Source organism: Lycorma delicatula, chromosome 4, assembly GCF_047948215.1.
Source record: "Lycorma delicatula isolate Av1 chromosome 4, ASM4794821v1, whole genome shotgun sequence".
Lineage (NCBI taxonomy): Eukaryota > Metazoa > Arthropoda > Insecta > Hemiptera > Fulgoridae > Lycorma > Lycorma delicatula.
Genome location: NC_134458.1, coordinates 27,404,843 through 27,417,886, shown reverse-complemented (window position 1 = coordinate 27,417,886; position 13,044 = coordinate 27,404,843). Strand labels below are relative to the sequence as shown.

Here is a 13,044-nt window from a genome sequence, read left to right as displayed (position 1 = left end):
GCATTTTACTGAGCAATAAAAATGGTCTTACTGGTTTTGGAAAATGCTGTACTCTTCTAAATATTTTACTTAATAATTTTTTCCAATTTTTATCTGCAGGGAATTACAAAGCTAAATTTAAATTGATTTGTACTAAAATTGTAATATTTATAAATACATTTTCATAATTTTTATTATGAAAGTGAAAGTTCTGTTCCTTATTATTGAAACCAACCTGCTTTTCTGGTTTAAGCATTCGCTTTTAGTTGAAACAGAAGTCTAGATAAATATTTTTCTATTTGTGTAATTCTTGTACACTGCAGTATTCTATTGGAGTTTTGTTGTTCATGTTTTATTTTAAAAATGTCTTTAGTGAAAAATGTTGCATTCGGTGTGTAAAAAAAACAAAAAACAAGAACTTTACTTATACCATTAGATTTGGTGTTCTGTAAAAGCACGTACTGGTAATGTAATTTCATTTTTGTGTCATCTGCTGTTCATGAAGTGTCTAGATTTTTTTTGGAAAATATTAACTAGCAAGTGACTTGCAATATATGTACACCTAGAATTTCATTCACAATATTAAGCAAGGAGAAAAGCCTTTAAATTTATTAATTTATAAATAAAAAACTTTTGCGTTAGTACGCTGATATAATGTAAATAAACCTGAATTTCTTATTTACATTTTTATATAGAAAGGAAACCTGAAAATGTTAAAATAGCTTCAATGCAGTCTGGAATTTCCTTTTTTTGTAAATAAACCAACAGAATGAAAATCATCCTTTCTTAAAACATATGATGCTAATTGTTTGATGGAGCTTTAACAGAATATTTAAAATCATATCAATTAAGTAAGTGTTTGATATGTTTTCTTTGTTCCGGTTTTAAGTTGCTTATAAAAAGTGATTTTAGATTAAAAGTATAAAAAAGTTAGATTTTATATATGCTGCTGAAATGTTTTGTATTTTCTGCTAAAAAGGAATCTGTACAAGCCTTCAGTGATGAAAATGCTAAATGAAAGTTGTCACATTATTCAATTTTGGATGTATAAATAGAATGATTTTCTCGTTACCATATTGGTTATAAATTTAATTTCTTAGTAAAGTTTTAAGTTAAAAGAAAACAATACTTATGAATCTCCAAGTTGTATTCATCAGCAATATCATGAAATATATAGCAATTTTTTATTTTTTTGTAGAGTATGATAATAAATTTATGTACAATTGTGTATATATAATGGATTGTAAAGTATTAAATATGTTACTAGTATGGTCTTGGAATATCTTTTCTTTACATCAGTATTTTAACATTCTGTAATGTACTGTGATATTGGTTAATGTATTTATATTATTATTTATTTAAATATTGAAACACAGATGTATTATAATAAATTTATTTACAACATAGGTTTTTTGCATTATGTATACACGTATGTGTATTTTGTTTAAATTTACTGTCTGTCTCAGTACTGTGCTGTTTAATACTTAATTTATATTATTGTTTTGTAATTGTCATTAATATTTACCAGTTAATTTTGTAATAAGATTTTATTTAAAAAAAAGTTTTTTTTTTAATTTAAAATATTTTTCCTGCTTTCCTCTGTTGTTTTTTCCTGTGTATGTTTATTTGTAGTTGTGTTGTATGTTTAATTGGTTTTTTCGTGGTTGTCAGGCAGTAGAACATAACGTATTTAATTATGTGTTTTTAGCATAATGTTTTACATTAATTTTCTAAGAATCATATTTTTTCTTGACAGTTTTATTAATATATGATCAAATTAATTCCATTTTAATTTATTTTAAGGTTCAGTAAAACCTGATTTAATGGAATTTTATTGGACTGAATAAATTTTCCATTTTTTTACTGAATATAAAAATTCACTTACAGATTATCATAAAAAGTAAGGTAATCTAGATAATAAAACCGTATATATTCCATTGCAAATCAATCTTGGAGTTTCTTTTTACTTTGAAATTATTTGTATGATTTAATCAGTATCTAATTAAATTTGATCACAGATTAAACTAAATTGTTTATTAAAATTACATGATCAACATTTAGAGTCAAAAACTACCTTGCTTAGAAAGATTCATGTAACTAAATGACATTTAATTTAAAACGTTTTAACGAAATGAGTTACTTAAACATTCTTTAAGTGGTATAAAATCAGTATTAACTGGAATAAAGGGTACTTTTTATACATTAATGTTTTTTGACATTATACACGGTATACATTGTTTCTCAACCTTCAGTATTTGCGACCCAATTTTCAATCATAATTTTCATCGCACCCCCCCTTTCATACTATAACAGTGTATACAATAATAATGTATTTTGATGCTAAAGCTACACTACCACCTTAATTACAAGCCTTACAAATTACCAAGAATAAGTAAAGTTATTGATATTTGGTAACACCAATCCAGTGCATTGACAAAACCACAATCGATGCCTCTCTATTGCTCTCTGACTTATGTCCACCATATCAGACATTTTCGCAGTTTGCAAAAAGCTGCGAAAATGTCTGATAGTTCAAGTTCCGATTTGTCTCAAACATTAAGGAACGTCTGCGCAACCGCCTGCACAAACGTGTATAAATGCTGCATTCAATTCCAGCCAGTCTCAGTCAACTCAATCCTTCTATTGCCATGGAATCTATCGTGAATGTGTGTGTTGTAATTTGCATGTTAATTTCAATTCACGGTATAAAAGTTCACAGCAGCAGATTTATACAGAATCATGGATAAATTTTTATGTGGGCGTGAGCAAGCATTAAATGATAATGAAGCATCAACATGTGCACAGACAAGTGTGGTTCCAAAAATAAATCAAGAAAATAATCTCAAGAAGACTTCAATTTTGGGTTTACCAGTACTGAAGTAAAGAAGGAAGAAAGACCAGTGTGTCATTTGCTCAAAATATTTGGCAGCAGACACCGTGAAACCTAATAAACTTAAATGACGTTTGGAAACGCTTCATAGCGAGTTCGTTAACAAACCATGAAAATTCTTCAAATTAAAATCATATGAAAAGCAAACATCATTTTTAAAAATAAATTTGTAAATGAAACATATTTACTTGCCTCGTACAAAGTTTCATATAGCCAGATGTAAAAAGCCCCACACCAGTGGTGAAGAGCTTACTTTGCCAGCTGTAGGTGAGATTGTAGAGATTATGTTTAGAGATAATTTTGCCAAAAAATTGCAGTCCAATGATACGGTTTTTTTTTTTTTTTACGTATGCCCTATAACGGGCAGTGTCAGCCACACGTTCTGCAAGGTAGTAATTAAAGTGCGTATGTGTTCCTGTGCACTCTACTGACTAAACCTAAACCCCTCACCAACTTTGTCCATCCAGGGCCAGACCGGCATTCAAGCATTACCACGGCCCGGCGGGAGCTTTTGGACTCGGGATTCAGAGTCCCCATGCATCAACAGTCCCCGATCCATGCAAGCGCGGCCTAGTGACAGCTCAGCAGGGAGCTGTACTTCACCCCTTTGTCCTTTAGTCGTGCTCTTCTGCCTCTCTCAGAGGACTTTTCCCAGAAACTATAATTCTACTGGTGGCATTGTAGAAATCCTACTGAGTACCCAGCTCAGTCAATCAGCATTCCAGTTCTCTCTTCTATTTCCTTTGAACTGAGAATATTTGCTACCATACTTGATACCAGTTATTATTGTCTAGTTTCTTTCAACATAAATTCTATCACATTTTCCATTGTCACTGGCTAGTTCAGGTAGACCCATCTGTCACAAACAAAGAACACATGTTCAGGAGTATTTTCCGCTCCACAATATATACAGTCAGGTGAGGATCTTCTTTTGAATCTGTTTAGGTATGCCCCAAATCCCCTGTGGCCCGACAGGAACTGCATGAAGAAGTATGACACCCCCACACCTCCTTGGACTCAGGGTTCAAGTCTGGGAATCAGACACCTGGTTCATGCTTCTTTAGTTTAGGCTTCCCAGGACGCCTGGCCATTCTGCTTCCAGCAGTATTTGGTTTGCCTGTTTCTTGGGAACCCCATCATGAATTCTGGAAATCAAATTAATTCTGAGGCTAATCAGTGGCACATCAGCTATTACTCTGATTGCTTTCCCGGATGCTGTTCGGTGATGCAATCGTCAGTCTATGCTGGAATGGCTGTAAAAGCCCCCGTAGCTCCTCTTAATTTCTCGGACTGATCTAAGAATGGGGGCGCATATAACAGTACAGATGTTGCTACTGATAAAATAAACTTCCTTATACCAGCTCTGGGTCCAGACTTTGTTGGAATCAGTTTCGTTAGAGCAATAATGATCCTCTCAGGTTTTGCAACAGCCTCCCTGGCATGGGTAGTAAATTTCCTGGATCTCTCCAAGTATACCCCTAAGTACTTTAATACCTTATCCTCCTTTATTATTTGTCCATCTACTACAACAGTCATATTCTTCATTATCTGTCAACCAACCATCGGCAACACTGCCATCTTATTGGGAGCCAACTCCATCCCCCTTTCTCTGAGCCAGCCACTGACTCTCCTTATAGCTTTGCTGGCCAGCTCTTCAACCCCAGTCTCTGTATTTGCAGCCACCAACAGAGTCAAATCATTGGCATATGCAACCATCTCGGAGCCCCCCCTCGGGATTTTCTGTCTCCTGACACCCTCCACATCATTAAGGAATTTATTGAAAACTGACTGTTCCCAGTTCAGGAAGGCGTATCTACTCACTACAACAGAGTGAGTGAGTTCATCCACGATGAGGTTACCACAAGAGGTGACTTACTTCACAGCAAACTGCCCCAAGACATTCACAATTGCCACATCTGAGTCGTTATCTGTCCACCATGGATCAGTGGACACCTGAGCCCAATTCGGCTTTGTGATGATGAGGAAATCCCCGTCACATTTGTTAGCCATCTGTCGCACAAGGTCGTGTGCAGCTCCTGATACTGTTGCCTGTTGAATTGATATAGCTGAAGATGTACAGCATCAGCTTTTCAGGAAGTTGTGTGACAAATTGTTTTCAACTCTGTTTAATGAGGCAACAGATAGCAATAAAGATTCTCATTTCATTGCTTATGTTCGATTTTGTGATGGCGTGTCAGCAGTAGAAGAACTAATTTTCTGCAAACCAATAAAACTCAGATTATTTGCTATCTTAAATGATTTTATAAATGAGGCAGACATAGAGTGGAACAATTAGGTTGGAATATGCACTGATGATGCCCGTTCAATATCTGGAAGATTCCAAAGTACACAAGCATTAGTGAAACAAAAATCTCAACATTGTGTCTGGACACATTGCATGATCCACAGAGAAGCTCTGGCTTCCAAAGAAATGAGTCCTGGTATGAATATTGTGCTAACGACTGTTGTAACCATAGTAAATTATTTAAAAATGAGACCCCTAAAATCAAGAATCTTTTCTGCCCGTTGTAAAAACATGGGTTAAGTACATTAAAATACTCTTGCCTTACATTTTGGCAAATAAAAAATTAAAAACTAGAAATAAAATTTAGAAACTTTTTCTAGAAATTCATGGAACCAGTCTTATTGAATAACTTCTAAAGCCTACGTTTTTAGGATGTGGGTGAAAGTAGTAGAACTTTTCAAAAAGTTAATTATTTCAGTAATTATTTACTGTAATATTCATAGTCAGTAATTTGAGTTCAGGATTAATGTTCAGAATCTAATTGTCAGCATGATTTCTGTTTTAACCAACTGATTTGCACAATTCATGTGTGAATAGAATCTTCATAGATAAAGATGTTTTAAAATACTGTTTTATTTGACCTTTAATTTTTTTTTGTAAAACAAATTTTGTTAACTTTGTGATTGTGATACTTATCTGTTGGGGAAAAAAAGACTATTACTTGTTCCGCAGACAAAGTTTCATTGTATCTTGGCCATTTGTATACGGATATTAATTTTTTTTTCAACATTCAAAAAGTTACTCCACTTTCATCATTTCATAATTGATATCTTTATTATTTTGGCATTTATTATTATTAATGCTTGAGAGAGTGGGTTGGTCAAAAGAGGCTATACTTCCTACCATGATACAATTCGCCATTGTTATGTTATTGAGTAGTATTTACAAAAAAAAAAGACAAGTTAGATCTCGTCTCCCTACAGTAGATAGTAAACTGTTTGTTTTTTTTTTGTAATAAAATCACTCTTTTCAAATTTATATTCAATCTTATATATATATATAAATGAATTTTTGTCCTGTATGCGTTTCTATACCATTCATTCGGTTCCGATGAAACTTTGGTGAGTTGTGCACATGCCTGTGAAGGTTTCTAAATTAGTTTGGACCCGCTAGGTGGTGCTGGGGTCGAGATATTTCGGAAAATTGTATTTATAGACCGATTTGGTTCATATTCAGAATATATATTAGTTATGTGAAAAAAAAATTTTTGCTAAAAGTATATCCACCACGTGACTGGCGCTGGTGATGAGATATTTACGAAACAAACAAATATACAAACAGACTTTATACTTCTATATATATATAAAAGGTAATGTTCGTATGTGTGTCTGCTATAGACTAAAAAAAACTACTGGATCGATTTACGAATCCTTGGAAAAGGAAAATGGAAATCTAGAAAAGGATTAGAGCGAAAGGTTAAATTTGTGAATTCCATAATGTCTAGTTTTTAATGTTTTATCAAACTTTTAATTGTGTTCATGTAATCTATATATATATTGTATTTATAGTCTGATTTGGCTCATATTCAGAATATATATTAGTTACGTGAAAAAAACTTTTGCAAAAACTATACCCTCTAGGTGGTGCCGGTGTCAAGATATTTACGAAACAAACAAATATACATACAGACTTTCTTCTTCTATATATGTAAAAGGCATTGTTCGTATGTGTGTCCACTGTAGACTGAAAAACTACTGGACCGATTTATGTGCGGGAAAATAGGGAAAGAGAAAATGGGGAGGGGAAAGATGATAAATGGAAAGGGGGAGTTTGGAAAGAAATAGGGAATAGGGTAAAAGTGAAAGGTTAAATTTTGTGAAGTTCTGTAATGTTCAGTATTTTAATGTTTTATTGAACTTTCAATTGTGCTAATTTAATCATATATAATCAAATATAGCAATAGCGAAGCATTGCCGGGTCAGCTAGTTACAAATAAGTCTATAATTGCTATGAAAATCATTGCAGTGTTATCAGTTTCAGGAGTGACATTTAAAATTTTACTTCTGTGATCATAAAAAGATCATTAAGAATAAATAAAGGTAATTCTGTTTCACACCTGGATTTTCTTTTTCTTAGAACTTCTTCATCATCTTCCCACACCTTTTCTCCTGCTTCTTTAGACTTCTGTTTGACTTGAGCATCGGATGCACCGAAAAATTTTAGCATCTAAGATAAATATTCATTGAGTCAAATTATCTGTTTACATCACTCACTTTTTCATTATTTTAAGGTGATTTAAAAGTTTGTATTTGAACAGAAATACTATTGCAGATTTAATAGGATTTTGGGAGTGCATAATATACACATATATGAGCTATTTGGACATCTACAAAAACAAATATACCCCTTAGGTCGCCTGGATTTTGTATTGTTTGTTTATGTCATTGTCTTAAGTAGTTACAGTAGTAACTACTGTGTATTATTTTGAAATGTTTTTAACGTTACAGTATTTTCTTTATAATTTTTTTATTAACTAAATGCTAACTTGCCAGTATTAAATTCAGCTGATAGTTATGTATCGGCTTCATCTTGTTGAGTTGTTGAATAACTTGTAACAATTATTATAAAGCAACTATCTTGCACTTTTTTGCAACAGTTTCATAGTGTAACTAAAAACAATAGAACATAAAAAAATTGCATAAAAGAAAAGTCTATTTGAGACTTCACATTTATTAAATGATGGGTTAATCAGAAAAAAATTAAAGTTTTACTTCAATAAAAAATTAAATTAAACCATGTAAATGAACTGGTTATTAACTGCACTAAAAGATAACAAATTAATATTAATCTGATGAACAACTTTTTTTTAGCATTGAGACAGAAGACTTTATTACCAACTGATGTGAAAAGTATTTACCAGTTCTCATAAAAGCTTTACAGTGTGCTAAGCTTAGACTATATGACAAGATATCTCTATCATAACTCACTACACTGTATTCAAGTTGCTGCAGGTGTACTATTGTAATAATATTATGTATACTATTGCATATTAGTTTGTTATGTACAGAATTTTATTACATACTAAAAAGAATGTTTTGTGATCATTATATAAAGTAGATTTACCTTGACTATGTAAGGTTTAAGGAACTATTTTGATCATAGTAAAGAATTTCAAAAACTTTACCTTTTGGTATGAACATAAATTAAGACAATTTTTAGTTTTTATGTAAAAGACAACTTTGATTGCCTCTGAAGTTGGTGAATGGGGTTATCCAATTTTGACCTACCTTAATAGAAGTAAGGTTGTTCAATTTTGTTATATTTATAGTTTTTTCTCATATTGCATTTTACTGAGTATTGTCATCTTTAACAGAGAGCTCTCGGATATGAAATTGAATTTTTAGATTTGCTGTGAATTCATAACACATCCGTTTATTAATATTAAAATAAGTTAATTTTAAAATATATTTTTTAAAAACCTATTGATCTGAGTATGTAGAAAATTAATAATAAAGTTTCTAGCATCAAGGGAAGCATTGGCTTTCTTATTGCTTTTACATGCATATGTACTTGTATCTGATGAGTGTATTTTGGTCATAAAAGTTGTACAGAAAATAAAATTTAATACAATATGCATAGTATGCCTGAACCATAATCAGATGGTGTCATAGTAATTGCAAATTACCCACCATTACATGGATTTTGTAATAACCGTAAAACAATCATATGCATTTAAAAAAAAATTGCAATGTGAATTTTACTTGGGTCATTCTGCTTATCTCTTGAATAGCTGTTACATTTCAAAAACTACACTTAATCTCTCTCAAAATCCTTGTTTTCTTGCTATTGGTGATAAGAGAAAGCAACTTGAATTTTTAGGGCTGATAATTACAGACAAAGCTGGCATGACACAAGGTTTTAAGACATATTTTTGGATCTGAAAACCTTTTAATTATATCTAACTTCATTATGTGTAATACATATTTACTGTAAAGACTTAGGTCTTTCTTTTTGTGAAACGAGAAGTATTTTGAAAATAATGGTATTCTGCAGAGTGTTTTATTAATCTATTTCTTTTTTATTACACTCCTTAGTTTCAAGGTTAATTAGGGTTTCAGTCTTCTTTTTTTTTTGTAATTTTATATTATCAATTTTTGGAAAACCTGAAAATTTTGTAATCGGAATATTCTTTTTATATGGTTACCAGATAGTTAATCTCTTGTAGCAGACTTAAACTGCTTACTTTGGCAGATTAGGTTCTGCATTTTCTGCCTTAACTGGTCATGTGATTATCATCAGAATGGTTCAACAAAACCTAGTGAGAGCAATTCACTTAGAAAAAATTAAATGGATTTCAGATCCTAACGGTTTATATAAATAAACTAAAAAAGTGATTTAACAAATTTTCTGCATTTCATTTTTGAAGGTGGTGATTACTGAATACATTATTTTTTAATTTCACACATTAAACTTAACAAAAAATCACATAATTAATGAACAAACACAACATGCATTAAGATCAGTTTGGTTACATACTAAACAAGTTTTGTAATCACTTAAAGACAAGTATCATTTACAACACTGGATCCTGGATGAGATGGTAAAATCTAACTGTTCCCCATAACCTTGAATATTCGAGGGATTAGAATCCAGGAAATGAATAAGCAAGAAAAAATCCAAATGGCCAAAGCAGTATTTAATGGAACTGGTCCATACTGATCAGTATTAAGATTACTGGGTGCAGTTTATTGCTTGCTCTTGGCATTTTTTAGTAGCTGATTTTCATATCAAGCGATACTAAACCATAGTAGCTGTAGTCCTGAAAAGATCTTAAGTCATATTTCCATTATTTAGTAAGTATCATGATTTTTTGTTATCCAGAAAAATGAGAGCCACTGCTGTGTTGTATGCTGAATTTTGTCTGTATGTTTAATCAGTACTGATTGCTGCTGTCAATATCTGATTAAGTTAGGTATTCTGATGGAAAGGGAAGGGATAGTTTCAATATTACTTTTTATTTTCTGACCTTGCCTTTGTTTAGTGTAAAAAAATATATGTCATAAACAATTATAAATTGTTCATTATGGAACTAAGTAGTTATATTTTTTAACACTACTCTTATAGAAATACCTTTAGTCAGACAAAAACAATGCCGTTTAGTGATTATTAGTCTAATTTGAGCATTAAATTAGATGTCTGACTTCATTCCTCTGCATTACCTGCTGATTAAATTCACAACATTTTTTATTTTTTAATAGAATCTCTTTCCTTGCTGTTGAGATACCTTGAATGCTGCAAGAACCTGTAGTATTATTTCATTTGGAATGTTCTAAGGATTTGAGGCTATTGTGTGCTTTATTGAATTTTATAATGAAAGTTATAATTACTTATGAATTTGAGTAATATATGAGGGTTGTCTGAAAAGTTTTGAGCCTAACATAGAAAGATTTGTTTTTTGTGTCAAATATAGTTTTATTTTTCAACAAAGTCTCCTTTCAAGTCAATACATTTTTTTCCAGTGATGCTCTAACCTCTTAACCCTTCTAAATAGTAGCTGGTGTCTTCTCCCCAAAATAGGCGTTTATGTATGCGATAATCTCCTTGTCCGATGAAAATGTCTTTCCTCAAAGTGAAATTTTAAGGTTAGGAAACAAGAAAAAGTCACTGGTGATTATGGTGTGTGGCCAACCAATTCAAAGTGCAATTCCTGAATTTTAGCCATGGCGACTGTTGAAGTGTGAGCAGGTGCAATTTCCTGTTGGAAAGCACTTTCTTCTTCAAATATGGTCGATTTTTTGCAGTTTCTGCCTTCAGCTTGTCAAGTAATGATGTGTAATACTGTCCTGTTGTTGTTTTACCTTTTTGAAGATAATCAATAAAATATTGTTGCTATCCCAAAAAAACAGTCGATGGAACCGTCTTTGCCTTTTTCAAAGCAGGTTCACCTTTTGCAGTCCATCGTTTTGACTGTTGTTTCATCTCAGGAGTGTAGCGGTGGATTCACGTTTCATCTACAGTTATGAATCGATGCAAAAAATCTGAATCGCTTTGCTTAAACTGGTCCAAGCAGGACCTTGGAAATATTCATTCGAATGCGATTTTGGTCCAAGCAGGACCTTTGAAATGTTCATTTGAATGCGATTTTGGTCCAGAGTGAGCAAACATGGCACCCAACTCATGGATAGGTTACATCCAATTTTTCATTTAATATATGACAGACACGTTTTTTTTAATACGCCCATAGCCTCTGCTATCTCTCTAACCTTAATTCGTTAGTCTTCCAGTACCATTTGGTGAACTTTTTCGATGATATCAGTGGTGATTGCAGATTTTGGCTGTCCCGAATGCTCATCATCAACCAAGCTGGTACAACCATGTTTAAATTCATTTTTTTCCACTTTCACAAAAACACTCACAATGATTTACTCAAATGATTATCAAACAACAACTGAGCCAAAATGGCTGAAACTTTAGTGAGTACCTTTCAACGCATGTGCGAATACATTCCCTAACTTTTGTTGATGAGTGCTGCCATCTTCATGTTGAGGCTCAAAACGTTTCAGACAACCCTTGTAAATTTAAATTGTTCAATTAAATGGTGTTAAATTGTTAAATTTATGGTGTTAATGAATAAAAAAATAATTTATATGTAATTTATAAGCGTAGTTATTTTTCCTTAATTTAAAAAATGTTGATAATAATTTGTAATTGGTATAATGTTGCTCAATGATAATCCTTTTTGGTTTATGAGGCACTCCCCTTCTGAATCATATTTTTGTATCCTTTTGGCAGATTTTATCATTTATCTGAATTAACATTATCAATCTTGGTTAAAAAATGTATGGAATCAAAACCTTCTTTTAGAATAAGATGTACCTATGCAATGCAAATATGTTTCTGGCATTTTATACCATATTAGTGGAAAACTTATGCCATTTTGTTGTTCAGCATTATTTTAACTTAATAAAAAGTTATGAATCAATTAGTTTAACTACTGATAAAATGGAAAATGCAGTTTTGGGGATATCTGTAGCAGTAGCAGAATATTTTGCATCTTTAAGATTTTATGCAATTTGTGCAACTAAATATGTGATGGTACATCACAGAGCTAGCTGTTTTTTGTATCAAATTAACATTTAACAAGAAGTGCTTAATTAGAAAAATTGTAGTTCTGCAGTCTATATGTAAATTAGTGAATATTTTTTTAATGAATTGTTTACTTGATTTGCACTTATGCTAATGAAATAGTGCTTAATCCGTATCGGTTCAAGCTGTATTAGTTAATCGTAGTTGGTTAAAAAGTTGTTTTGTTATATATTTTCCAGTAGATCCTCAGTAGTCGAAGTGTGAGAGATTGAAGGAATGTTGTAGGAGTGCGTGCCCAGTAATAGATGTTTAACATATATCATTATTTTTTCACTGCTTTGCTAAAATTGGGACCATCAGCATATCAGCATTCTTCATTTAGGCTACACAGAGAATGTATAATCTTAATTTATTGGTAAGTTTCTGTATTATATTTACTTTTTATTGATTGAAATCTTAATAAAATAAGGTAAGTATAGATCTTTTTTGACTTAATCTTATTCAGCTTAAATGTATTATTATTTACTTGGTAATGGTGTTTTTTGTTAATAGAGTGATTTATATTTACAGTCCCCAAAGGTTTTAACCCGAACAAAATCATATACATGTGTTTGAAGGTTATTATGAAATAGCATTGTTAAATTTTTGGAAAAAGTTCACTTTTTTGTATAAGGAAATTTAAAAAAATTACCAAAATCTGTACTCCTTTAAAAAATAGATTGCAATTTTTTTATAGTTATTTTAAATGATAACAGCTTTTTTTTTTTTTTTTTTTTTTTTGTCTTCAGTCATTTGACTGGTTTGATGCAGCTCTCCAAAGAATGAAAAACAGCTTTTAAAGAAT

The 13,044-nt window shown here is 31.6% G+C and overlaps 1 protein-coding gene across 6 annotated transcripts in view; it reads left to right on the top strand.

Moving 5' to 3' along the window:
* Positions 1-13,044, top strand: part of Naus (cortactin binding protein N-terminal like nausicaa) — a 112,583-nt gene that overhangs the window by 89,481 nt on the left and 10,058 nt on the right. For 3 of the 6 annotated variants that reach the window (XR_012756052.1, XR_012756055.1, XR_012756053.1), the window contains exon 11: positions 12,440-12,615. The exons of 2 other annotated variants lie outside the window; for them this stretch is intronic. The gene's annotated coding sequence lies outside the window, so the exon portion shown is untranslated. The remainder of the gene's footprint in view (positions 1-12,439; positions 12,616-13,044) is intronic. One more of the 6 variants, XR_012756054.1, reaches the window with a different exon arrangement.